General features: G+C 39.6%; 1 protein-coding gene across 1 annotated transcript in view; it reads right to left on the bottom strand.

The window, feature by feature from the left end:
* Positions 1–25,037, bottom strand: part of DLEC1 (DLEC1 cilia and flagella associated protein) — a 2,498,134-nt gene that overhangs the window by 1,196,573 nt on the left and 1,276,524 nt on the right. The window lies entirely within an intron of this gene.

The following is a 25,037-nucleotide window of genomic DNA, read 5'->3' as shown; positions in this document are numbered from 1 at the left end:
TTGGTATATTTAGTTAGTGGGGGTGAGGGGGCACAGCCTTGCACTTCATTTGTGTTTATTTATTTATTTATTTTCATTGGGCAATGGCATTGTTTCCCTGAGTGGAAACTGCCGTTCGATGTTTTGTGTGTGCTATTATTAGTGATCGATGTTTAGTTATTCGCTTAATTAAACATTCGATCATTTGATATAGATGCTTATTTACTACCCCCAACCTTCTACCACAGTGTTTTATATAGCGTTTAAAAAATCAAAAGGATAATTCCTATTCAAAAACATCTTAAATAGTTGGTCAACTTCTGCTAGGAAGAGGTTATATTCAGAACACATCCTGGCTGCTCTCACAAGTTGTCCCTTGAATATGTTGTTCTTACAGTGATAAGCATGACAACTATGGAAATCTAAGTAACTGTTGCAGAAGGAGGGTTTCCTATAAGTGTTGGACATAAAGCATGCCTGTTGGTTGTCCTTAAAAATAGTTACAGCCAGAAAATTGACTTAATTAGCAGAATAAGTGTGAGTAAGCACCAAAAACTGTATAGTGTTGATGCTGTTCACAAATTTGTCCAGAATGTTGCCAATTCCTTTCCATAAAATAAATATATTGCCCAGGTATCTGCAATATAAGTACCAAACATATATTGTTTCTCCCAACTATACATAACAAAATTGGCATGAATAGGTACAAAATTGGCACCCATTGTGACACCCTTTGCCTGACAGAAATATTCATCTTCAAATAAGATGAAATTGTTAGATATCAACTAAGAAATTTATCATTTTGTCATCCAATTTAGTGAGCTCAACAAGATTCTCACTGATGGGTCAGATCCAATCCATTAGCTCCATCTTGGCCATTCTAAAAGCTCAAAGTCTTCAGCAAAGCTCATGGGCATCCCTCTTTACCCATAATGCAACTCCCTAGCTTCCTCAGATCTTGTTTGCCCCTAGTACTCTTACAAAGGTAAGACAGAAATATTATGCATATATAAAAATACATCTATACATATTAAAATATACACCAGAGAATAAATTCTGAGGCTATATGTATGTGTAGCACCCAAATTATGGTATTCGGTCTCCCAGGATTATAGGCAGGGGCGTATGGAGGGAGGGTTGTGAGAATAAAGGATGAGATGGACAACACACATGGTAAGCACATAACTTCTTTATGTGATGTTGACAATCTCGCCTTTATTCTCATTGATGGGACCGCATCCCTAGCAACCTGATTCTTGGGTGGCTCATGGGAGAATATTCCTCAGAACCATAGAACCAAAAGAGGCTCTACTCTTAGAGGCCAAATACACTTTGTAATGAGTGAGAAAGGCAAGAGGTTTTGCCCAAGTTGCTGCAGCACAGATATTATCCAGTGGTAATCTAGCTTGAAAATATGCAGACGTGGCTACAGACCCTATAAAATGAGCTTTAACCTTATGTGGAAATGTTCTATTCTTTGAGCTATAAGTGTAGGATATACAAAGCATAAGCCATTTTCATAAGGTACATTTTGTGACTGGAAGACCTTTTTTAATGTCAAAATAAAAGATGAAAGGTTGATCCGATTTTCTAATTTCAAAAGTCCTATGTAAGTAGAAATGTAACTGTCTATGAACATCTAGGAGATGTAGTGAATATTCTCCTCTATTCTGGAAGTTAGGAAAGAAAACTGGAAGCTCTATAAATTGATTGTGGTTACTTTCTGAGACAACTTTCAATAGAAATGAGGGGTTAGTGCATAAAGTACTTATGAAAAACTGGGTGTTGGTGCTTAGCAGACAAAGCCTGTAATTCAGACACTCTTCTGGCTGAAGTAATAGCCACTAAAAAGAGTGTTTTCCAGGAGAGGTACTTCAACTCACATGTAGCTGATGGTTCAAAGGGAGAAGAGATAATGTTAGGTAAGATAAAATTCAAATATGGGGGGGGGGGCTGCATTTTTATATGGGGGCTTAGCATACTGGCTCCTTTCAAAAAAGCTTTACAAAGCCTATGTGATATGATTGCAGAACCATTTTCTCCTATATGAAAATTGGAAATTGCTGCCAACTGAATCCTAATAGTTGCTGCAGCAGCTCCTTTATGGAAACATTTTGTCAAAAATTCCAGGATAGAATGTATGAGTGCAGAAAAAGGGTCTACCTGATTCTCGCTGGCCCATGTAAAAAATCATCTCCATTTACTTTGGTACAATTTTCGTGTAGATATTTTATGGGAAGATAAAATATGTTTGACTGGAGAGGAAAGGGACAGAAACCTGGTGATCAGGGGAACTGGAGCAGCCAAGCTGTTAATTTGAGATTGTTCAGGTTCAGATGAGACTTTCCTGACAGGTGAGCCAGAAGGTCCATAGCAGGGTCCAGAATCCATGGTTCATCTCAAAGGTGAGGCTTTAAAAAGAGGAACCAGATTTGACGAGGCCAATAGGGGGCAATTAGGAGTATTGTCATCTTCAACAAACTTGCTTTCTGGAAAAATGTAGGTATTAGAGGGCTTGTAGGAAAGGCATAAATAAGTCCCAGGGTGGCCAATCATGAAGAAGTGCATCCCTTGGTAACTTCCCCATGGGGGGAATCAGGGCAAAGTAGTTGCTACATTTGGCATTGGTGGTGATGCGAAGAGATCACAGCAAAGCTGATCTGTTCCATTACCTTCTGGTTGAGGGACCACTTGTGAGGCCATAAAATGGCTCTGCTCAGTTTGCCCACAATCATGTTTAATTTTCCCGGGATGTGGGTTGCTATCAAAAAATGGTTGGAGATGGTAGCCCATTGCCAGACCCTCATAGCTTCTCTACAAAGGGGGTAAGATCTGGTTCCTCCCTGCTCGTTTATGTACCAGACTACAGACATATTTTTTGACTGGATTGCTATCATTCCTAGTGGGAGAGTGTCCTGAAATGCTTGCAATGCTAAAAGCACTGCATTCATCTCCAGGATGTTTATGCGCAAGTGACCCTCGTGTTCCTGCCAGCTGCCTTGGACTGTCTTCCCTAGATAATGTTCTCCCCATCTGGGAAGCATCCATGGTCACCATGGCCTGGGGTTGAGGGGGGATGAAGGGCAGCCTTGGGATACTAATGGAGAGTGAATCCACCACTGGAGATCCTTTTTGCAGGAACTAGTTAATCAAAACTTTGTGTGACATTGGAAGTTCCAAGACTGACCACTGTGTGGAAAGTAGCCACTGAAGTATTGTTATATGAAGCTGAGCTAGAGGAATGAGAACAATTGCCGCAGCCATTTTCACTAGTACCTGAAGAACCAGTCTTGCAGAAGGTCATGTCTTCCTGATTAATAATCTTACATGATGCTGAAGATCGTCTACTCTGTCTTTTGGAAGTCTTGCTACCATTGTGGTTGTGTTTAACTCTGCTCCTATGAACTTTAAGTTCTGACATGGCTCTGGAGCAGATTTTTCATAGTTTACAATAATACCTATGGAAAAACAGAGCTGAAGGGTATAGTCCATGGCTTGTAGCAGAAGATGCCTGATTTGGGCAGTTATGAGGCAGTCATCTAGACATGGAAACACCTGGAATCCTAGGCACCTCAGCTGAGCCGCCACTACTGCCATACACTTGGTGAACACTCTGGGGGCTGTAGTGAGCAGAACTCAAAACTGGAAATGACTGGTTCCTAGCCAGAAGTGCAGATACCTTCTGGATCGCCTTTCCATTTTAATGTGGTAGCACACATCCTGGAGGTCTATAGAGCACATCCAATTGTCTTTTCCTAGTAATGGAAGTATCGACTGCAGTGTCACCATCTGGAACTTGGTCTTTTTCACAGATTTGTTCAGACTGCTGAGGTCCAAAATGGGTCTCCAGTCCCCTGTTTTCTTTGGAACTAAAAAGAATCATGAGTAAGTTCCGAATCCTCTCTGGTCTGCAGGGGCTTTTTGGATGATTCTTTTTATTAGCAACTTTTGGATTTCTCATGTTGCTTGTTCCTTCTGACTGGGTGGAATGTCTGGAACTGACTTGTTTACAGGAGTGGGAAAGGAGAAGGGAATGTCATATCCTCTGGATATTATGTCCTGCACCCATTTGTCTCTTGTTATCTTTTGCCAGGTTTCACATTGCAGGGACAGTCGACCCCCCAGCTGGCTCCAGAGATGAGCAATTGGGCACCCCTTCAGGAGTGCTGAAAGGGCCTACTAAAGAAAGATTCTCTAGACCCCTGATTCTGCAGGCGTCCCCTGCTGTGAGGGTGGGGACTTCCGTTATTGTTCCCCTCTCTGCCTCTAGAGGAACTATCACCTTGTGTTTCCTGGAAAGACGTCTTTGGTTTTCTGAACCACATTTTCCCACTACCTCTCTGACCTTTAGGAGATGGTTTGGTAGGTGTGGAAAAATGCACTCCAATGGCAGATAACGTCTTCCCCTCCTGTTTACACCTGGTGAACATCTGTTTAACCTTAGTCCCAAAAAGAGAGGATCCAACAAAGGGGACATTCATGAAGGAAGACTTGAAGGGCTCCGTGAAATCACAAAGATGTATCCAGACCTGTCTCCTGAGCGAAATGCCCGAACCCACCTCTCTACTCGCTCCATCTGCTGCATATGATATGAGTCTAATGGACAAGTTGACAACAGAATTAAGGGTGGCGAGCTGAGCATTGACTTTATCTGCCACCATATCAGCTACAGCTCCTTGGAGGGAGTCTGTAAGTTTCTTTAAAAGATCCCTCTGTAGTCTTGTGAAGAGGATGAGGTAGTTCAGCAACTGGAAGGAAAAGGTCACTGATGTAAAAATGCACTTCCCATACCTATCCATGGTCCTGAAATCCTTGTTAGGAGGATGGATAGAGGAAATGGTCTTGGACACCATGACCATGGCATCCACTGCTATACCTTTTGTCAAAAATGATTTGTCCTTTAGGACTGTGATGTATTTATTTGGCCTCCTAGGAGTAGGTTCTGTAGAGTCTGGGTTCTCCCAAGCCTTTCAGTAGATTAACTTAATAAGCTCATCGGAAGGAGGGGTCACCAAAGAGGTTGAAGGGCAAGACCCAAAGGCCTTCAGGTACACCAACTCCTCGGCCAAAGGGGATGTGGACTGCCAGTCACCCCTGTGCTTCAAAATTTCTAGGATGCCTCCAAAAGAGACATCTTCATGATGTGACTGTGGGGACCCTTCTGCATCATTGAGATTGGTGGTAGAGGTGATAGACTCCTTCGGGGAGTCAAGGTGCTTCCTCTTGCAGGTCCTCTTCTGAGGGACCTCCTCAGTGGGATATTCTGGAGAGGTTTCAGAATATGGGGGAAGTCCCCTGTTGGACAACCTAAAGCCTGGAGTCTCTACAGTCCCATGGACAGGGTACATGAGAGACCGAAGACACCTGCGCAGAGTTGGGAGGAAGATCCGAGGGGGACTGTGTCTGAGACTGGGAAGTAGTTAGCACCCTCCTCATGACTTCAAAAGCTGTCTGCCCCTGCTCTGAAGAACACCCCAGATCTGACAAAAGGTTTGTCGGAGCCAAAGGCATCTCCGGCTTAGAAGACAGAAGCTCTGAGCTGAACTCACCCTGCACCAAAGTCCCCAGAGGCAGGGTTGGATCCAAAGAGATCTGAACCGGCTCCATGGACCTGACCGGAGAGTGTTGGCTCCCAGAGGTTCCTTGCTCCGACTGAGTGGAAACACTTGGGGCAGTTATCAGAGCCAAAGAACCTATGGGTTTTGGATCCGATATGGACACTAGCTGGATGTCAGAATCTTCCGGCTCAGAAACAAAAGGATGGATCAGAGGAGGAGGAGCAGGCACCAAGGGGAAAGATTGTGTTTTATCCAATACCTGTGGGTTTGGATCCAGTAGTAATTTGGCCAAGGCTGGTGTCTTAAGTAGCCTTTGCACCACCCTGTCCACAACTTCATCGGAGAGACTCCAGGTTTACCAGGTGGAGAGGGGAGGAGATCTTGACCTTGCTAAGAATGATGAAGGGAGCAGAGAAGGGATTGGTTCCAAGGAAGGAGACTGTCTCTGATATCTAAATTCTGTGGTCAAAGCCATCTTCAAAACTGAAGATTCAGATAAGGAGGACTTCAGAGTTGTAGGTTCTGACTACTCTGAGGGAGTCTTGTATCCAATTTGACCTGTCTGCTGCAATGATTCAGTCTGAGCAGACAATTTAGTTACTTTCTGCTTCAGCTCTGAAGAAGATTTCTGAGCAGAAGAAGCTCATTTTAAAGACTTTTCTGATTTTGGAGAAGACTAAGTAGATATAGCCTCAGAAAATGGGGGTTTTAACAACCTCTTCAGAATAAGCTTCTTGCAGAATGTTCTTGCATTCCAAGAGAGCTCTCTGGTTAAAACCATGGCAAATTGAACAGGACTCTTGCAGATGAAGAGACCCCAAGCAATAAATGCACAAAGTGTGTGAATCACTAAGGGGCATCTTTTTCCCACATTGCTCACACTTTTTGAAGCCAACAGGTTTCCCTTCTTTTTGAAACATATTTAGAAAACGAGAACACACTCACACCCACAGAAGAAAGGACCTCTATGCTAAACAAGACAAGTTAGAAGAGTGGAAGAATATTTTTTTCCTAATTAATCTTCCTCTAAGTTAAACAGATGAAAGGAAAGAAAGGGAAAACAAGAAGGGATAAAGAACTAACATCCTCTAACTAAAATGGACATTAGTTAGACAGCAATAAGGGCTAATGAAATAATGTCCTCTAACTGAAATGGACATTAGTTAGACACCCTCTGACTTAAATGGATGCTAACCTCCGAAAGTATGGTGTAAAACCACTAAAGAAAGGCCTATCACTCACACTAAAGGGTAAAGAATCTACTTAAGAGAAAAACTACTGAGAAAAATTTAGTGACAAGAAACAAATTTAAAGACACTTAGCCCAGAGCTTGGTAGAAGAACTTCCTTTTCCGCAGAGGGGCAAACAAGATCTGAGGAAGCTAGGGGGTTGCATTATGGGTAAAGAGGGATGCCCATGAGCTTTGCTGAAGACTTCGAGGTTTTAGAATGACCGAGACAGATCCGATGGATTGGATCTGACCTATCAGTAAGACTAAAGGCGAGACTGACAATATCACATCCCTTGTTATCCATTAGGACATAGTAAAAATGCCATTATGGTGTCACAAAGAGGGATTGCACATTCTTTTAATGGTTTTAATATTTATAACTACATTACTACTTGGCATTTTAAACTTTTTATTAAAGGGTGGAAGTTCATACCAGTTAGTCCAATGAATTTATCAGACACCTTGGATTAAAACTTTTCACCTGGAAACTTAATTTACAATTACTTCACCAGGATTCTCTTAGACAAACAAGTTACTTCTGGGAAGAATGTTAATTTTAAGAAGAAAAGCACTTAACCCCCCATTCAATTCTTCCTTGGCTTTATTCAAAAAATCCAGTGAAAAGGAATTGTATAAATTACATGATTCTCAAATCTATTTGAATGTGCTCGAGAAGTGAATGCTAAGGACTTGTATTTCATGTAACAGAATTAGATGAACTCTAAACGTCACCTGGAAAAGGTGACATTGGATACTTTAGAGCTCAATTTATTGACAGCAAAGCAAACAAAAAATGAGAAACTGTCTTGATTACTTTTTTCTTGTTAGCAAGCAAATGTAATTGTTGGTGTACATCCAGGCAATGTAGAATATACATTCTTCTGTGGAAGTAGTCTGAAAAATGGAAAGAAGATTAATTATTTTGTTCAGTTTTAACCAAGTGGCTTCCCTAAGCCTGAAAGTGTTGTTTGTCTGCAAGACTTCTCTATCCTTGTAAAGGACCAAGTAGGGAAGATTTACTTACAAGGCCTGAATCTTTGAAATTCTACTGAGTGAATTAATGGGAACTAGAAATATAGTTTTCAAGGAAAAAATATTTTATGCCTATTCTAGAGGTAGGCTCAGCTGCAGGAAAATTACGTTTTTCCATCAAGAAATTCAAGTCACAAAGGAGAAGAGGATCCTTAAAAGGTGGCCTGGCATGAAAACTGCCTCTGAGAAGTGTCTTATAGACAGTGAGGGGCCCAATGAAGTGTTACAGAAACACTGGTGAAAACTGGCAACTGCAAAAAGCTGAAACTTAATGATAGAGTAACTCAGCCCTTAATCAAATATTTGTAAAAGATAATCTAAAACATCTAGACTAGAAGCTGAAAAGTATTCTAACCCCTTGGAACTAGCCCAAATCACAAAACACATCCATTTACTTTTATAAGTTTTACTAGTATTTGGCCTCTGAGTGGATACAAGGATTCGGATTATCCTCAGGTGGGTATGCAGTATCTCTAGTAATTAACAGAAGTGAAGTTGTTAGAAATATAGAGTGGATGCCTAGATGAGGTTTCCTAGACAGATTAGTTAAGTAGAGAAGCTTCAGTAGTAGATGTCTGTCTAGAAAGCGAGGCTGAACTACTATTGTCCAAGCCAAAATAGGGTTTTTTGGAGAATATTGGGAATAAAGGGAAATGGGGGAAAGCCTACAGAAGTCATTGGGGCCACTTCTGGACTAAAGCATACTTGACCCACTTTTCCAGAGTGGGTATCAGTTAGCAGAAGTTGCTATGCTTGTTGGTCAGCAATGCAAACAGGCACAACAAGGCTTTCCTCAGTGACTGAAGACTTTTCATGCTACTGATAAGCTTAGAGACCACTCTTGTGGCATAAGTAAACAACAGTTGATCTGTCTTCTAATGAATCCATAGAAATATGGGCTATTGTCATAAACCATTCCAATACATTCATGGCCTCTTGGCACAGGAGATATGAGAAAGTTCCACCTTTCCTGTTTATATACCATACCACAGCCATGTTGTTAGTGTGGATTGTGATCACACTGTGATGCAGAGATCGTTGAGAAGTCTATAGAGTAAGTAGGAACACTCTCTTCTCAAATATATTATTATGCTGGCTGCCCTCCAACCATGATGGGGTATTATTGAGCCATTTTAACCTGACAGTGCCCAACCACCTCAGGGTCGAGGTATTCATAATGATAATCATTGTGAGGAAGGGTAGTTGGAAAAGATGGCCCACTGTAATGTTAGAGGGTGCAACCACCAACAGTGGTGAGTTTATTATTCTTTGGAAGATTTACATGATCCAACAAGAGACAGAAAACTTACACTACTGTGTTCTGAGGGTCAGCTTAAGAATTCTAATGTGATATCTTGCATGATAAACTAGAAAATGGTGGTAGCCATAAGTCCCAGACTTTCTGAAGTAAAGATTGACTGGAGCAACATCTAACTGTAGGAGTAGCATAACTACCTACTGGATAGGTGTGATCCTCACCAGTGGCAACATTCTCATGTAATATCTGGCATGAGAAACCAGAAAATAGTCCCAGCCATAAGTCCCAGAGTTTCTGAAGTAAAGACTCACTGCAGTGAAGTCTAGCTGTAGAAGTAGCATAACTACCCACTGGATAGGTGGGATCCTCCCCAGTGATAGAAAGAATTTGCATAATAGTGTCTAGAAGGCAAAAGACAAAGATGAGTATCTATAATGACTTCGTCTGTGACTCTGCAGTCTTCAATGTAATGGCCAAGAATTGGAAAAGAAGCAGTAAAGATTTTTCATGCTGAAACTAGTCTGTCCAGAGGTCAAACTGATAGCAGCTAGTCATCTAAGTATGAGAACAATTTGAAGCCCTACAGTTTTTAGTGTGCAGTGTCCATGGCCATACATTTGGGGAACACCCTTAGGGCTGTGGTGAGATCTAATGAAGAATCCAAAACTAGTTATGGCTGGCTCTGATCTAGGAGTACAAGATCCTCCTTCATTCCTGATCTTTATATGCTACTAAGTATCTTGAAAGTACTAAGAACACATACAGCATCCTCTTGACAAGCAAGGAATTACTTAAACCAAGATCATCCAGAATTCTTCTTTGGGTACAAACTCAGTGAGGCTGTTGAGGTCTAGCACTGTTCTAAGGTCCCTTGTCTTTTTTGGCACCAAAAAAATCCTGAATAGCATAAAGACCCTCTCTGTATGAGAAATTATTTGATAGCCCCCTTTTGAATGAAGTTCTGGACTTGTTTTCTTACCACACTCCCCTGATTCAATGAAACATCTCATTACAGAAGGGAGGGAGGGAGGCAATGGGCTGGGAAGGGGTATGGAAAGGAATTTTGTAGCTTCTGAGTATAATGGTACAAATTCATCTGTCCATTACAATGGCTATTGATGCAAATAGATTCAGGGATATGGAATCCCAGACTGCCTCTAAAGCAGGATATTCAGGCAAGCCTTGAGGGATTTTGCTGCTGCTGTGACCCTCCCAGAGATAAGAAGCTATATTAGCTCTAATTTTGTCAATCATTTTTACCTCTGAGTGGGTACAAGTTTTGGAAAGATCTGCAACCGTTATGGTTCTTGCAAGATTGCTGCTGCTCAGTCACTTAAACTGCAATTGCCAAGGACTCTTCTGCTTCTTGCCAAAAGTGCATTGTAAGATCTAAACACAGATGTCTATGGCTGTGAGAGTCTTACCATGCTTACCCTTTTCCTGAAGTTTCTCTCTTACAATCGGACAAAAGAAGTTAGTGCCATTAAAGGGGCCTTTGAAGAATGGCACCTTTACATGTTTGACAAAGTCTGTCAGGTGCAGCCAGTTGTGAATTGAGATGCCAGTATTGACTGCCCTTGCTGCCTCATCCAGAGCATTACATATTATGTTCCCAAGTTCCCATCTGTCCTCTCATGCATTTCCAACACTCCCCTCTTACTTGTGGCTGCATCTTTTATAATCTATGTGGCATATAAAAATATTTGTGTAGGCACTTCCATGCAAACATTCAACATTTTCTAGCACTAGTTGTTTGTTTTGGTCCTATGCAAATTTCAGCTCATTGTTCATTTGAAAATTGCCTGGCTAATCCTCCACTCTAGCCCTTCCTAATATTATTTCCTTGATGTTGCAAAAAGCAAAACTTCAAGTACACTCAAACCAAATAAATGAAATCCAAACTAAATAAGTCACCGCTCAGCCAAATAAGATGCAAAGATTTATTGTAAAGCAACACACTTCTGCTTTTCATCCTGCTCCAATTGCAAAACTTCCTCAGACAAGTTAATCACAAACTGCAATGCTCTTAAATACTTGCTAAACAAGCAATCAAATCTGTTAATTGAAAAAAGCTACAAGGCAATGTATCCAAGAACAATTTGTCACTTCTATAAAGTTGTGTAAAAACGTGTATATACAAACATGTAGATAAACGCATGTATATAGGAACTCCAGCATATAAAAAACTGTAATCTATTTGCACTTCTTCTACTGAACTACTACTTTAAAATGTGTAAATATTTTATTTCTAAGTAAAAGTTAAAAATAAGAGTAGCATTAAAATTAAAAGTATTTTACAACTAAAATTCTCTACCACATTTTGATTTAACCAGTAGAAAATAGGAATTATACTACAGACCGTAATACAAACTATCTAATGAGGCTCTTGAGCCACAAAATACATTTCATCGGTAAATAGTCATTAAGACCAGGAAAGTTACTTGCATCTAAATGTAATTGCCAAACTAATTCTAATTTTTCTAGTAATAATGAAGATGGACCTCCCCTTACATTAACCAGCACCATGTCTATCCCTTTAAAACTGAACTCATGTTCAGGGTAGGTGTCTATGTGTTTGGCCAAGGCATTTCCACATTTATTATTGTTGATGCAATACTGATGCTCATATACATGTTCCCTCAGCTTCCTGTCAGTTTTCCCGACGTAGAAAGCTGGACAATGGTTGCACTTGGCTAAATAGACTACCCCTTTGGTTTGACAATCAATTTTGTGGTTAATGTTAAATTTAGTGTTCCCCACAATAAAAGAAGACCCTGTAGTCATAAATGTACAAAATCTACACATATTGCATTTAAACATGCCTTTTCTAATCTTAAAAGGGTTATTATCTCCTTCTAAAATGCCCTTTAGATTCGTGCCCCTTCTAAACACAATTCTTGGTTGGTCTGTAATACTTCCTGTTATTGGGTTCTCATTAATAAGGAAACACCAGTTTTTTAGTATTATAGATCTGATGCTGCCAGCATCGACACTAAAAGTACAAATAAAATTGTGTTCAACTAGTGAATTTTCCAAGGTAGATACTGAAGGTGGAAGGGTCTGCTCTTGACTCAAAATTGGTACATACCAGCCAGTATCGCTCTTGGATTTGACTTTGTATGTCACTTCAAGTACCAACCCAGGGGGATACCCCCTTTTGATAAACATATCTTTTAATAAGTCACATTCCAATAAGAAGTCATCTTTTTTAGAGACCATTCGTACGGCTCTAATAAGTTGCACTTTCACGACTGATTTCTTCTGTGACAAGGGATGACAATTTGAGTAGTGGAGAAAGGCATTAGAGTAAGTCTCCTTCCTGAAAATTCTGGAGATATAACAGGCTTTATGATCTTTTGAAAGTTCCACATCAAGGTCTGCTATCTTCTCAGTGTAAAAAGAAAAATGTAAACTGTAGGAATGTAGTGGTGGAATTTAAATGAGACAACAAATCTGTTGCCTTGGTAGAGTCTCCTTCAAATAAGATGAATATGTCATTCAAAAAGCGTGTGTAAAAGTGAATGCTTTCGGACGCGCCAATACTGTCATTCAATAGGAAATGGTTCTCCCAGTATGCCATTACTAGGTTGGTGAAGCTGGCCCTGCAAGGAGATCCCATCACTACGCTAATCTTTTGGAGATAGAATCTGTTGTCAAAAGTCACAAAGTTCCAAGATAAAACAATATCGAGCAGTTCACCCACCAGATCCAATTCCTCCCGTGTGGCTCCATTTTTCTGCATAGTTGCCAAGGCCCATTCCATACCTTCACCATGAGGCATGGAAGAGTAGAGTTCTTTAACATCGACTGTTAGGAAATTTCTTTCAACATGAAAAGTTAAATTGTTAATCTTGCCAAGGAAAGACCAAGAATCCTTACAAATTTGGTCTTCCAGTAAAAGATATTTCTTCATGTAAAAATCTGCAACCTTTGCACAAGCATATGTTATGCTATTTCTTGCATCCACTAAGGGACACATTGGGGGGTCTTGTAAGTTCTTGTGAATTTTAGGGATACCAAAAAATATAGGTATCCTTGGGGCTGGCATCTTGAGGTAGTTAAACATGTGGACATCAATCCGGGCTTCGATGAACATGCCATTGATATAAGAATTAATTCTGTTAAAACCAAGGCAACAGATTTGTTGTCATATTTAAATTCCACCACTACATTCCTACAGTTTACATTTTCTTTTTGCACTGAGAAGATAGCATACCTTGATGTGGAACTTTCAAAAGATCATAACAAAGCCTGTTATATCTCCAGAATTTTCAGGAAGGAGACATACTCTAATGCCTTTTTCCACTACTCAAGTTGTCATTCCTTGTCACAGAAGAAATCAGTCGTGAAAGGGCAAATTGTTAGAGCCACACAAATGGTCTCTAAAAAAGATGACTTCTTGTTGGAATGTGACTTATTAAAAGATATGTTTATCAAAAGGGGGTATCCCCCTGGGTTGTTACTTGAAGTCAAATCCAAGAGAGATACTGGCTGGTATGTACCAATTTTGAGTCAAGAGCAGACTCATCCACCTTCGGTATCTACCTTGGAAAATTCACCAGTTGAAGACAATTTTATTTCTACTTTTAGTGTCGATGCTGGCAGCATCAGATCTATAATACTAAAAAACTGGTGTTTCCTTATTAATAAGAACCCAATAAGAGGAAGTCTTACAGACCAACCAAGAATTGTGTTTAGAAGGGGCATGAATCTAAAGGGCATTTTAGAAGGAGATAATAACCCTTTTAAGATTAGAAAAGGCATTTTTAAATGCAATATGTGTAGATTTTATAAATTTATGACCACAGGGTCTTCTTTTGTTGTGGAGAACACTAAATTTAACATTAACCACAAAACTGATTGTCAAACCAAAGGGGTAGTTTATTTAGCCAAGTGCAACCATTGTCCAGCTTTCTACATCGGGAAAACCGACAGGAAGCTGAGGGAACGTGTATATGAGCATCAGTATTGCATCCACAAAAATAAATGTGAAAATGCCTTGGCCAAACAAATAGACAACTACCCTGAACATGAGTTCAGTTTTAAAAGGATAGACATGGTGCCGGTTAATGTAAGGGGAGGTCCATCTTCATTATTACTAGAAAAATTAGAACTAGTTTAGCAATTACATTCAGATGCAAGTAACTTTCCTGGTCTTAATGACTATTTATCGATTAAATGTATTTTGAGGCTCAAGAGCCTCATTAGATAGTTTGTATTACGGTCTGTAGTATAATTCCTATTTTCTACTGATTAAATCAAAACGTGGTAGAGAATTTTAGTTGTAAAATAATTTTAATTTTAATACTATTCTTATTTTTAACTTTTACTTAGAAATAAAGTATTTACACATTTTAAAGTAGTAGTTCAGTAGAAGAAGTGCACATAGATTACATGTTTTTATATGCTGAAGTTCCTATATACATGCTTTTATCTACATGTTTGTATATACAAGTTTTTACACAACTTTATAAAAGTGACAAATTGTTCTTGGATACATTACCTTGTAGTTTTTTTTTCAATTAACAGATTTGATTGCATGTTTAGCAAATATTTAAGGGCATTGCAGTTTGTGATTAACTTGTCTGAGGAAGTTTTGCGATTGGAGCAGGACGAAAAGCAGAAGTGTGTTGCTTTACAATAAATCTTTGCATCTTATTCAGCTGAGCGGTGACTTATTTCGTTTGGATTTCATTTATTTGGTTTGATTATTTCCTTGATGTCTGTAATTATCAAATATCACCCTGTATGCTCTAGACAAAAATCTACTGTTGGATGCAGTTCCCTCACTAGCCTCAAATAAATCCTCACTACTCCATGTTGCTGAACCCCTTGCTGTTCTCTATCTTGTGTGCAATTCACTTCCCTTATTAAGTCAGTATATGCCAACTGTACCCTCTTTGGGAGATCAGATTTTTCATCTGGTGCCTCAAAATATGCCTGCTCCACATACAAAATCAATGGTACCAAAAAATCTTAAGAGTCTGTACTTAACTGTCCTTGTGCATACTCATCATTTCCCATTGTCTTATTAACATAGTTATCTTTTTTTGTTTCTTCTCACATTTCTCTTGTCAAGTCCTCCATCACTAGCTTCATAAAGCTATCCTTGACCCAATTTAATGTCTTCTCCGCATCAAGCTCCACTAGAGCAAGTTTATCCGTAAAACACATTGCATGTTACAGCATCATAACTATCTTATTAGTATTATCAGATGCTTGCCTTCCCCTCTATAAAGCTGTATTGGTTTCTGTTAATTAACCTGTCCAGTTTAGGTGCCAGTCTTTTTGCCAACATTGTCATAAAAATCTTATAATCATGGTTTAAAATACTGATTAGGCTACACAATCCCAGTTCTGCTAAGTCTCCACTCTCCTTGGATATTACTAACTTGAGTGCTTTATTTTCCCTGAGTGTTATGAATATACACCCCCAACATGCGATTAAATAGGGAGTACCATATCTCAATCACCTCATCCTCTCCCACCTTCAATATTTTCACAGGTATCCCATCTCCAATGCTTTTTCCTTCCAATTTCTGTTGTATGTCTCTTTTATTTTTTTTTTCGTTTGTAGCTCATTCATAAATTCCCTACTTGCCTCCTCCATTATACATTTTAGGAGCACTTCATCCAGAAACTATTTTTTCTCATCTTCTATCCCAACTCTTTCTACTACCTCTTTATATAAACTGGTATAGTATTTGTCGCTTGTCTTTCTAAGTATAGATGATGAACAGGTGGGGTAGTTCATTTATATACTTTATTACATGAAAACCCATCAGGATGGATAGCAGCATCATAAAATATAAATGAGCTGATTAACAAACAGACGTTACAGACATACATGTTTACATCTCAACAGCTTATTACAAAATGGCAGTCAGGCTCTCACATGCTCAGTATTTATACAGTTGTGCAAGCCACTAGATAGCTTTTTAAAGATATACACACACACATTGATCTACATCCTCCCTCTTAAAAAAATTGCCCTTAAATGAAAACGACATTGCAGTTAGACATGCATTAATACAGACATTAGACACAAACACAATGTTCATGTCCAAGTTGCCGTGTATCTATAACATGGTCTGGAGATGCAACTGGATCTAGTAATATAACAATCAGGATTGGGTTTAGCAACAGGGACAGTCTTCAGTGAATAACTCGTATCAGGAACTTTGGGATTCATCACAGGAATGGGGATACTCTCTGGAACTTCTTCTGGAACTAGAACACTGGTCAACTGGTCAACTCACTCTGAGATAATGGTCTTTCTCACAGGCTATGTGCTGTGGTATAGGTTCGAACACATGTATCAAATGTTTCCAATTAGACCTAAAGTCTACTCCTTGTGATTCCACAATGTACGACCTCAGCTCTGAGCAAATATTGTTCACGACTCCAATCTGATCATAAGCTTTGGACATCTGCATCCTTACTACTTCTCCATCTCATAATGGATTGAGCAGTTTGCTGGTTTTATCATAACAGGACTTCTGGGCTAAACGCTTCTTCAACAGATTGGCTTTCACTGATCTGTTGTTTTTTAATACTTGGAAAAATTTACTACTGATTTGTAATGTGCTTTTGATTTGTCTCAACAGATGTCTCTGGGCATGTGAACCAAGATGTTTATCACAAGGAATATTTCTGAGATTTAAGAGCTTCAGGAAAATATCACTATTGTCTCATTTTGACTTCTCCAGTAACTGTTTTGTACTTTGAACTGCATGTTCTGCCAAACCATTTGACTGCGGATACTCGGGGCTACCTGTGACATGAGTAAAGCTCCACTCTTTGGCAAATCATTTGAACTGCTGGCTTGTTAACTGTGTGCCATTGTCAGAAAAAACTTTGTGCAGACTACCATGGACTGCAAAATGACACTTAAGCTTAGTAATGACAGTATTGGATGCTAGATTAGGTAGTAGGTCAACCTCAAACTAATTCAAATAAGAATCTACTAACCCCAAGTAATGTTCACCATTCCACTCAAAAATGTTGGTGGCTACTGTCAACCAAGGTAGTTCAGGAATCTCGTTTAGCTGAAGTAGTTCTTTCCATTGATGTGACTTAGTGCTATCACACATAGAAAAAGATGATAGTACTTTGTCAATATTTTGTGACATAGAAGGCCAAAATACTAGTCTTCTCACCTTTCTTTTGGCAGAATCTGCTCCTGAGTGACCATGATGCAAGGCAGTAATGTAGTCTTGTTGCAAAGACTTTGGAACAATAACTTTAGGAACTTTCATGACAATACCATTGTCAGACAAAATTTCATCTCTGTATGGAAAATAAGGTTGCACATCTTCTGATAAACTAGATTGCTTTGACAGCCATCCTTGTTCGATAAAGTGGTTGAGCTTCTGTAAAACTGGATATGTGACTGCGTGATCTCTAAGCTTATCAAGACGTGTGGAAGAAAAATTTTTCACTTCCACGACTTCGTAATCAAGTTTCTCATTCCCATGCTGTTCACTGCTATTCCTGGGCGATCTGGATAACATATCAGCAAGATAAAGAAGTTTGCCTTTCTTGTAGACAAGATTGAAATGATACTTTTGCAATCTCAACATCATGCGTTGCAATCTGGCTGGAGCTGTATGCATTGGCTTTCTCAAAATAGTGACTAGAGGTTGGTGGTCTTTTTCAATCTGGATAGGTCTACCATAAACATAGTCATGGAACTTTAAGAAAGCAAATACAATTGCCAAGAGCTCTTTCTCTATCTGAGCATACTGCATTTCAGTTTAGGTAAGGGTTCTGGACACACAGGCAACAGGTTAACCGTCTTGTGAAATGACTGCACCTAGACCAAATTTCGAAGCATCACATGAAAGAGTAACAGGCTTATGGACATCATAGTATCTGAGAGTCATCGGGCTGGCAATTGTCTGTTTCAGGACATCAAATGCTCTCTGGTGTTGTTCTAATCAAGACCAGGATACAGCTTTAAGTGTTAGCTCTCTGAGTGGTGCAAATATTTGACTCAAGTCTGGAATAAACTTGCCTAGGTAGTTAACCATGCCCAGAAAATTTTGCAGTTTGAACATTGCTTGGAGCTGGCATCTCGAGAATGGCTGTTTGCTTAGAAGGGTCTGGTCGCAAGCCTGAACTGGTAAATAAATGGCGAACATGAGTGACTTCTCAGAGCCTGAATTTGCATTTCTGAGGATTCAGCATAAGATTCACTTGATGTGCTTTTTCCAGAACTTTTCTGAGGCTTCTGTTATGCTCAGCTTTACCATTACATCCTACTAGTAAGTCGTTTATTATAATAGGACAAGGATACCCAGAAAAAATTTGCTCCATTGCACACTGAAAGACTTCACTTGCAGAATTTATCCCAAATGGCATTCTCAGAAATTGGTACTTTCCAAATGGAGTACTGAAAGTGGTTAGCAATGAGGATTTCTTGTCAAGCAAAATTTGCCAAAATGAACTCTTTGCATCTAGGACAGAAAAAACAGTGGCATTTGACATAAGAGCAGTGACTTCTTTGACTGTACACATTGGATGATGAGGTCTTTTCAGTACCTTGTTCAAATCTCATGGATCAATACATATTCTGATGTCATCTGAGCTTTTCTTATGAGCTACCATCATGGAAGATACCCATTCAGTTGGTTCATCTACTGGACAAATCACACCTTATTGCGCAATTTTGTCTAGCTCAGCTTTGACTCTGTTCCGCATAGCTACTGGAACGTTTTGGGCTGGCCCGATAACAGGACTGACATCTGAGTCTAACTTTATGGAGTACACAACTGAAATCTTGCCTAGTTTGTCTTCGAAAAAAAAGATCAGCATAGGCAGAAAAAAATAGACTGGTCAAAATTATAATAGTGGTCTTTTAAGTTAACATGGTGGGCTTCCTTGTTAAATGAGCCCTAATAATGACTGAACATGCCTCTTAACCACAAAAAATAACACATTGTAGCTTCTTCCAGCAGAGTAACGTGAAAGCATTACTGAGCCTTCAGTCTGAACCTCTTCACCACAATAACCAACAAACTTTGTACACTTTGCCAAATCAAGACTTTCACCATCACATACTCTAGCAAATGTTTATGCTGACATAACATTGCACTTTGAGCCTGTGTCCACTTTGAGCTCTACAGGGTTGCCATTTATCCAAACAGTACAAAATACTTCATTCTTGGCCCATAAATCTACTGCATTGACAGTTTCACTAAGTACTGACACACCATAAAAAATAGGGTCACAGTTTTCTAATTGATCAACCCGTTTCTTGGAATGTTCCATTTTAATAAAAGAATGTGTGCATTTTGATTTACGAAACCTTTTGAAATTATTCCATTTATTACACCAAAAAACAAGGCAAGACCTGTAGGTCATTGAGGGAACATTTACTGGAGCATGTTGGTTATATTAGGAATAAAGATGCTATCAGTGCTTTGTTTAGACATGCTTCTGATTTTAATGGTCATTCTTTTAATTTTTTGGTGTTACAATGTATTTTTAATAATAATAGAGGGGGAGATATATGTAATAGGATAGAAAAGTAAGGAAACCTCCATAAAAAACTTCTCCAAAGCCAACTTCATGCTACTCAAGTCAGAAGTGACAAACTTCATGACACCCATGCAGACGAGAACTGAAAGTTCAACTGCTGAGTCCTACACTAAGGCACTGTATGAGCACATCCACATCATGCATGAATCGTGCCATCCCAAATAGAACCAAGATGCTTTCTTCCAAAAAAAGGAAGCCAATCTGCTGGTCCCCTGCCATAAACAAACTTTACAACAAAAGGAAGAAACTGTTGCAGAAAAGAGGAAAATCCCAGGATGCAAAAAACTCCCTTACCAGCCTCAGTAAGAAGCTGAGATCCCTCATAAAATCCTCCAAATCTAGTTACAAAAATAAAATTGCCAAAGATTCCAAAGACAACCACAAGGCATTCTATAACTATGTCATGAATCTAAATGGCAATGCTCAGATCTGCTCTGAGCTACAACAGAATGGCATTAAATATACTGATTCCAAGGATATTGCCAATATCCTGGCAGGTCGATTCAGTGCCAACTTCACCCCCCTCTCACCTCTTAAATGGCCCATCTCAATACTGGAAGATTGCCAAATTCTGGTAATAATGGCCACACAGGTAAAAAATGCACTCTCCAAAGCTAAGAATACAGCATCCATGGGACCAGATGACATCCCGGGCTGTGTACTACATGAACTACAAAATGAACTGGCACCTCACCTAAGTGTCATGTTTAATCATACCCTCACCTCAGGCTTTGTGCCCACTGAGTGGCACACAGCTACAGTTACCCACTCCACAAGGGGGGATCCACCTTGGATCCCGGGAACTACCGCCCCATCAGTCTGACAAGCCTGATCTGCAAGGCCATGGAACGTATTATCATGGAACTTATAAACAAAGACATTGGCAACCTTAAAACACTGGACCCCACCCAGTTTGGGTTCGTGAAGGGCCGATCTTGTCTCCTGAACCTGATTGACTTCTTCAAATCAGTCTCCAGAGCCGTGGACGAGGGTAAGGCAGTCCAGACAGCCTATCTGGACCTCGCCAAGACCTTTGACACCATCCCCCACTCTGGAATCATAGATAAACTTACTAAGCTGGGCATTAATCCCTACATCACTCGATGGGTTGCCAACTGGCTTACTGACAGAACCCACACTGTAAAAGTAGCTGACTCCAAATCCAGCTCCAGAAAAGTGACAAGTGGAGTACCTCAGTGTTCACTCCTGGGACCTCTCTTGTTTGGCATCTACTTCTCTGAATTACAGGCCAACACTAAAGGACTCTGGCTAACAAAGTTCACAGATGACTGCAAACTGGGAGCCATTACTGAATCCCCAAATAATGTGGATACTCTACAAAAGGGCCTTACAGAAACAGATGCTTGGTGCCAGAGCCATGGGCTCAAGCTCAATGCCATGAAATGTATAGTTATCCCCTTTGGGAAAAAACATGTACCCGTGAATTACCACATAGGTGGCAGTACACTAAACACTGAAAGTGTGATAAGAGACTTAGGAACACAAGTGGACAGTGGTCTCAACTTCAATAACCACATTTCCACAACAGTCAGGAAATCCTTCTAAGTGGCACACCTCATCACTAAGGGCTTTTCATCCAGAAAAAAGGAGGTCATTGTCCCATTGTACTCATTCCTCATTAGACCCATTATAGAATACAATGCCCCATTTGGTATGTACCTCTCAAGACATCTGCAACAACTGGAAAGTCTGCAGAAATACCTCACTAAAAGAATCACAGGCCTAAAGCAGATGCCCTATGCTGACCGCCTTAATAAACTCCAGCTATACTCTGTCACATATCATCTACTCCGAGGCGATATTTGCTTAACATACAAGGCCATGTCAAACCCAGAGCTGTTGGACATGCTACACTTAAAGAAATCCCAATCCCTCAGAGCCACACGCTCCAGGGATCTAAACCTTGTCATCACAATAAACAAAACATGCTGGAGGGATAGGTTCCTGACCCAGAGATTCCCCAGACTCTGGAATAGACTGCCCATATATGTCAAGCAGAGTGCCTCTTTGGCCTTCTTCAAAAGGAACCTTGATGATTGGATGGGAGAAAGGAAATTCACCCCGGGGATCACGTCAGTCATCCTGCTAGAAAGGGGTCCAGGGAAGTAAATAGTGTGGGAATAAATAGCCAGGTAATTGTTTTGGCTAGGCTTGTATAGGTCCTAGGGTCGATAGCCTAGTACCAACCTATGAACCTATGAAAAGGCAGAGACAAGATGGATCACTGTTTTGCAAACACACGGACCTCCAGGTTTAAATGGCTGTGTGCCTTTAAAACCTTTAAATTGTTTAATTAATTGATTTATTGACTATGCTATATTTTGTCTGTATTTTGCTATGTTCTTTGTCTGATGAAGTGCTTGATACTAAGCACGAAAGTGCTTACCTTCTATTAAACAAGTTTTAGTCAGCTGTGTGTGGTCCTTGGTATGCACATTTTTATTTGCTTTGACTGGATTCTGTTTTGTTATACCGGACCGTTACTGCCCGTGTGGTTAGCGTTTGTTTTTGGAATTTGTTTTGTTGGCTGAATCAGGGCAGGCATGGCTGAAGGACTGGATCTAAAGCTTGATTATACACCCTGTTAGCTATAGTATGAATGGTGGGTAGATTGCATCGCTTGATTCATGTCAAGGAGAACCCTTTGTTTTCTTTGAAACAAGGTATAACTGTGTTCAAAATGATGTGACTGTAGCTGATGTTGAGTTTTTAACTCTAAACTTAAGGACATTGAGAACAAGTTATATAATCTGAAGTGTTATTAATGGCAACAACTTCATTTAGAAGCCTGTCTGCATTTTAAGATGGTTCCCATAGGGCTTTGTATTTTGAAGATGCAGACCCATTGTGCTACCTTTCCTGAACTTCTACGTAAGTGGCAAGAGCTTAATTTGGAACTGTTTTAATTACATGTGCTTACTTATAGATTCATTTAAACCACTAGAGGATGAACTTTATAGTGATGTTGATAATTCCTTAAGGACATCTACTCTAAGACTAGTGCGGATGGCCATTTGGTACGTCTTGATGAGATTTTCACTAATGCTGCCATTTATGAGAACAAGTTGAAACTGCAAAAAAGTAAGAAGCTTAATTGTGATTTCACTGATTTCAGCATGGGTCATATTTTTGTATGACCACGCAGTACAACTGGGGAATCTGTTTCTGATAATGCATATGAATGTAATCTTGATTCTAGTAATGGTAACAGCCAGAATGTGGATCCTGTCGTGAATATTCAGCAGAAAGCAGAGGACAGACATGCCTCTTTGTTGCCTGATGACACTGGAGCCTTTACATCCTCTAGTACTGACCATGCTTGTATGTGTGATGGAAATGAACAGGTAGGAGTGAGACAGAAAGCTATGGTGGCTCGTCTAACATCAGGGAACCCTTTTCCAACCCTTCCAGCTCCTATAAAAGTTACAGAGATACGGGGCAACAGGAAAAAGAGGAAACCATAGTTGGAAATGGAGATAATGAAGAAGCCAGCATGGAAACAACTAAAGGTACACTAAATTTTAATCTTTCATCTTGCCAACTTACTGAAGCACAGGTTAGTGTTCTTAATCATAGCCTTTTGTTCATTCCTGGTTGTAGAGCGCATGTGACAGATGTTGTGTTGCAGCTGAGACTTTTTGCAAGGAATATTATGCTTTGGACAATATTCTCTAGCAATACTGTTCCCTCTGCTAAATATAAAAAACCTAGTACTTTTTGACCGCCACTGACAGCCTCAGTTAAATATTTTTGAATCAGTGTGAATGTGATTTATTTCAACTGCGGACTCGTAATAAGCCTAATTTTTTGTATACATAACCCAAAAAGAAATGGATGCCTTGGGCAGCCTTAAAAACAATATAAATTTACAGGTTCACCCTGTTGATAAGGGGGGGGGGGATTGTTTTTGATAAATTAAAGTATGATGAAAAGATGTCAAACATGTCATCTGATGATGATGATGTTTATTTGAAAACATATCCTACATCAGTGCAAAAATTGGCTCAACGTGTTAAGGATGAATTATATGCTCTTTTGATGAATAGACTCATTGATTTAGAGTCATATGAATATTTTATTGCTGAACATCCCTTGTTGCCTTTGATTCGTGGTTTACCAAAGGTGCATAAAGATGCCTTGGACCCACCTCTTTGGCCAATTGTTTCTGGTAATGGTTGGCTAACAGAACCCCTGTCCATTTTTGTTGAACGTAAACTTAGAGTGGTAGTAGATGCTGCTCCCTCCATTTTAAGAGGGACCCAGCACTTTCTTGGGAGTTTGTATGATTTTAACTCTAAGTGTGATGTATCTAGTTATGCTCGCGTAACCCTTGATGTCAATGCACTGTTCACTGTGATTCCTAATTTGCAAGGGGTGGAAGCTATTAGACTATTTTTGCATAAGCATAGTAGCTACTCAAATGATATGATATTTTTGATATGTGCACTTTCAGATCTTGTTCTTGAGAATAATGCTTGTATTTTCAAGGATCACATTTATTTACAGAAGGTTGCCATGGCTATGGGCACTTCTTGTGCCAATAGCTACGCCAACCTTGTGATGGCTAACTGGGAGGATGAATTTGTTCTTGGTCAACATCCTTTTTCACAACATTTAAAATTTTTTAGAATATTTGTGGATGATATCTTTCTGTTGTGGGGTGGCTCATTTTCTGAATTAGATCTGTTTATTAAGTATCTTGAGAAGACCACTAACTATCTTAGATTTACTAAGCATGTAGATATGGAAACTATTGATTTTCTAGATGTTCACGTTTAGGAAGTCATGCAGAAGAAATACACTTCTGCATCGCACAAGCATGCACCACACCATGGATATGTATTCAGGAATTTTGCTATCAGCCAGACCTATAGGGTGTCTAGGCTTAATACAACTGAGGATCGTTTTCATCAAGCGTTTGACACTTTGAAGGATGAGTTGTTTAATAGAAGTTATTGTAAATGTGACTTGAATCCAGTTGATAAAATGATAGGAGAAGCTAGGAAGAAACCTGCTAGACCATATTTTTTTCCAGGAACTCATTTAATTTACGTTCTAAGAAGAAAGTAGCACATGATACATATGTTAGACCTGTCCTAACCTTTACTAGTGATATTGGTAAGATATGTGATGTTATACGTAAAAATTGGCCAGTCCTTACATCTGATGATAAGGTTTATGAAATTGTAGGGCATGCACCTAAGTTCTGTTTTAAGAATAGTTTGTCTCTTAAGAGACAACTATGCTATGACAATAGTAAGAGATCTATGCAGACCTCTGAAAGAAAGAGAACTTATGCTTGTCGAGGATGTACAGCATGTCCCTATATTTCTAGGTCCAGAACTTTTGTCCATCCGTCTACTGGTTTCATCTTTAACCCTAGGTTTCATGCTGATTGTTCTACCAGATATCCTGT

The sequence above is a fragment of the Protopterus annectens genome, chromosome 3.part1, assembly GCF_019279795.1.
Source record: "Protopterus annectens isolate FY-2018-M chromosome 3.part1, PAN1.0, whole genome shotgun sequence".
Classification (NCBI taxonomy): Eukaryota; Metazoa; Chordata; order Ceratodontiformes; family Protopteridae; genus Protopterus; species Protopterus annectens.
The sequence above is the reverse complement of the archived record's forward strand: the minus strand, read 5'-3'. Positions and strand labels throughout refer to the sequence as shown.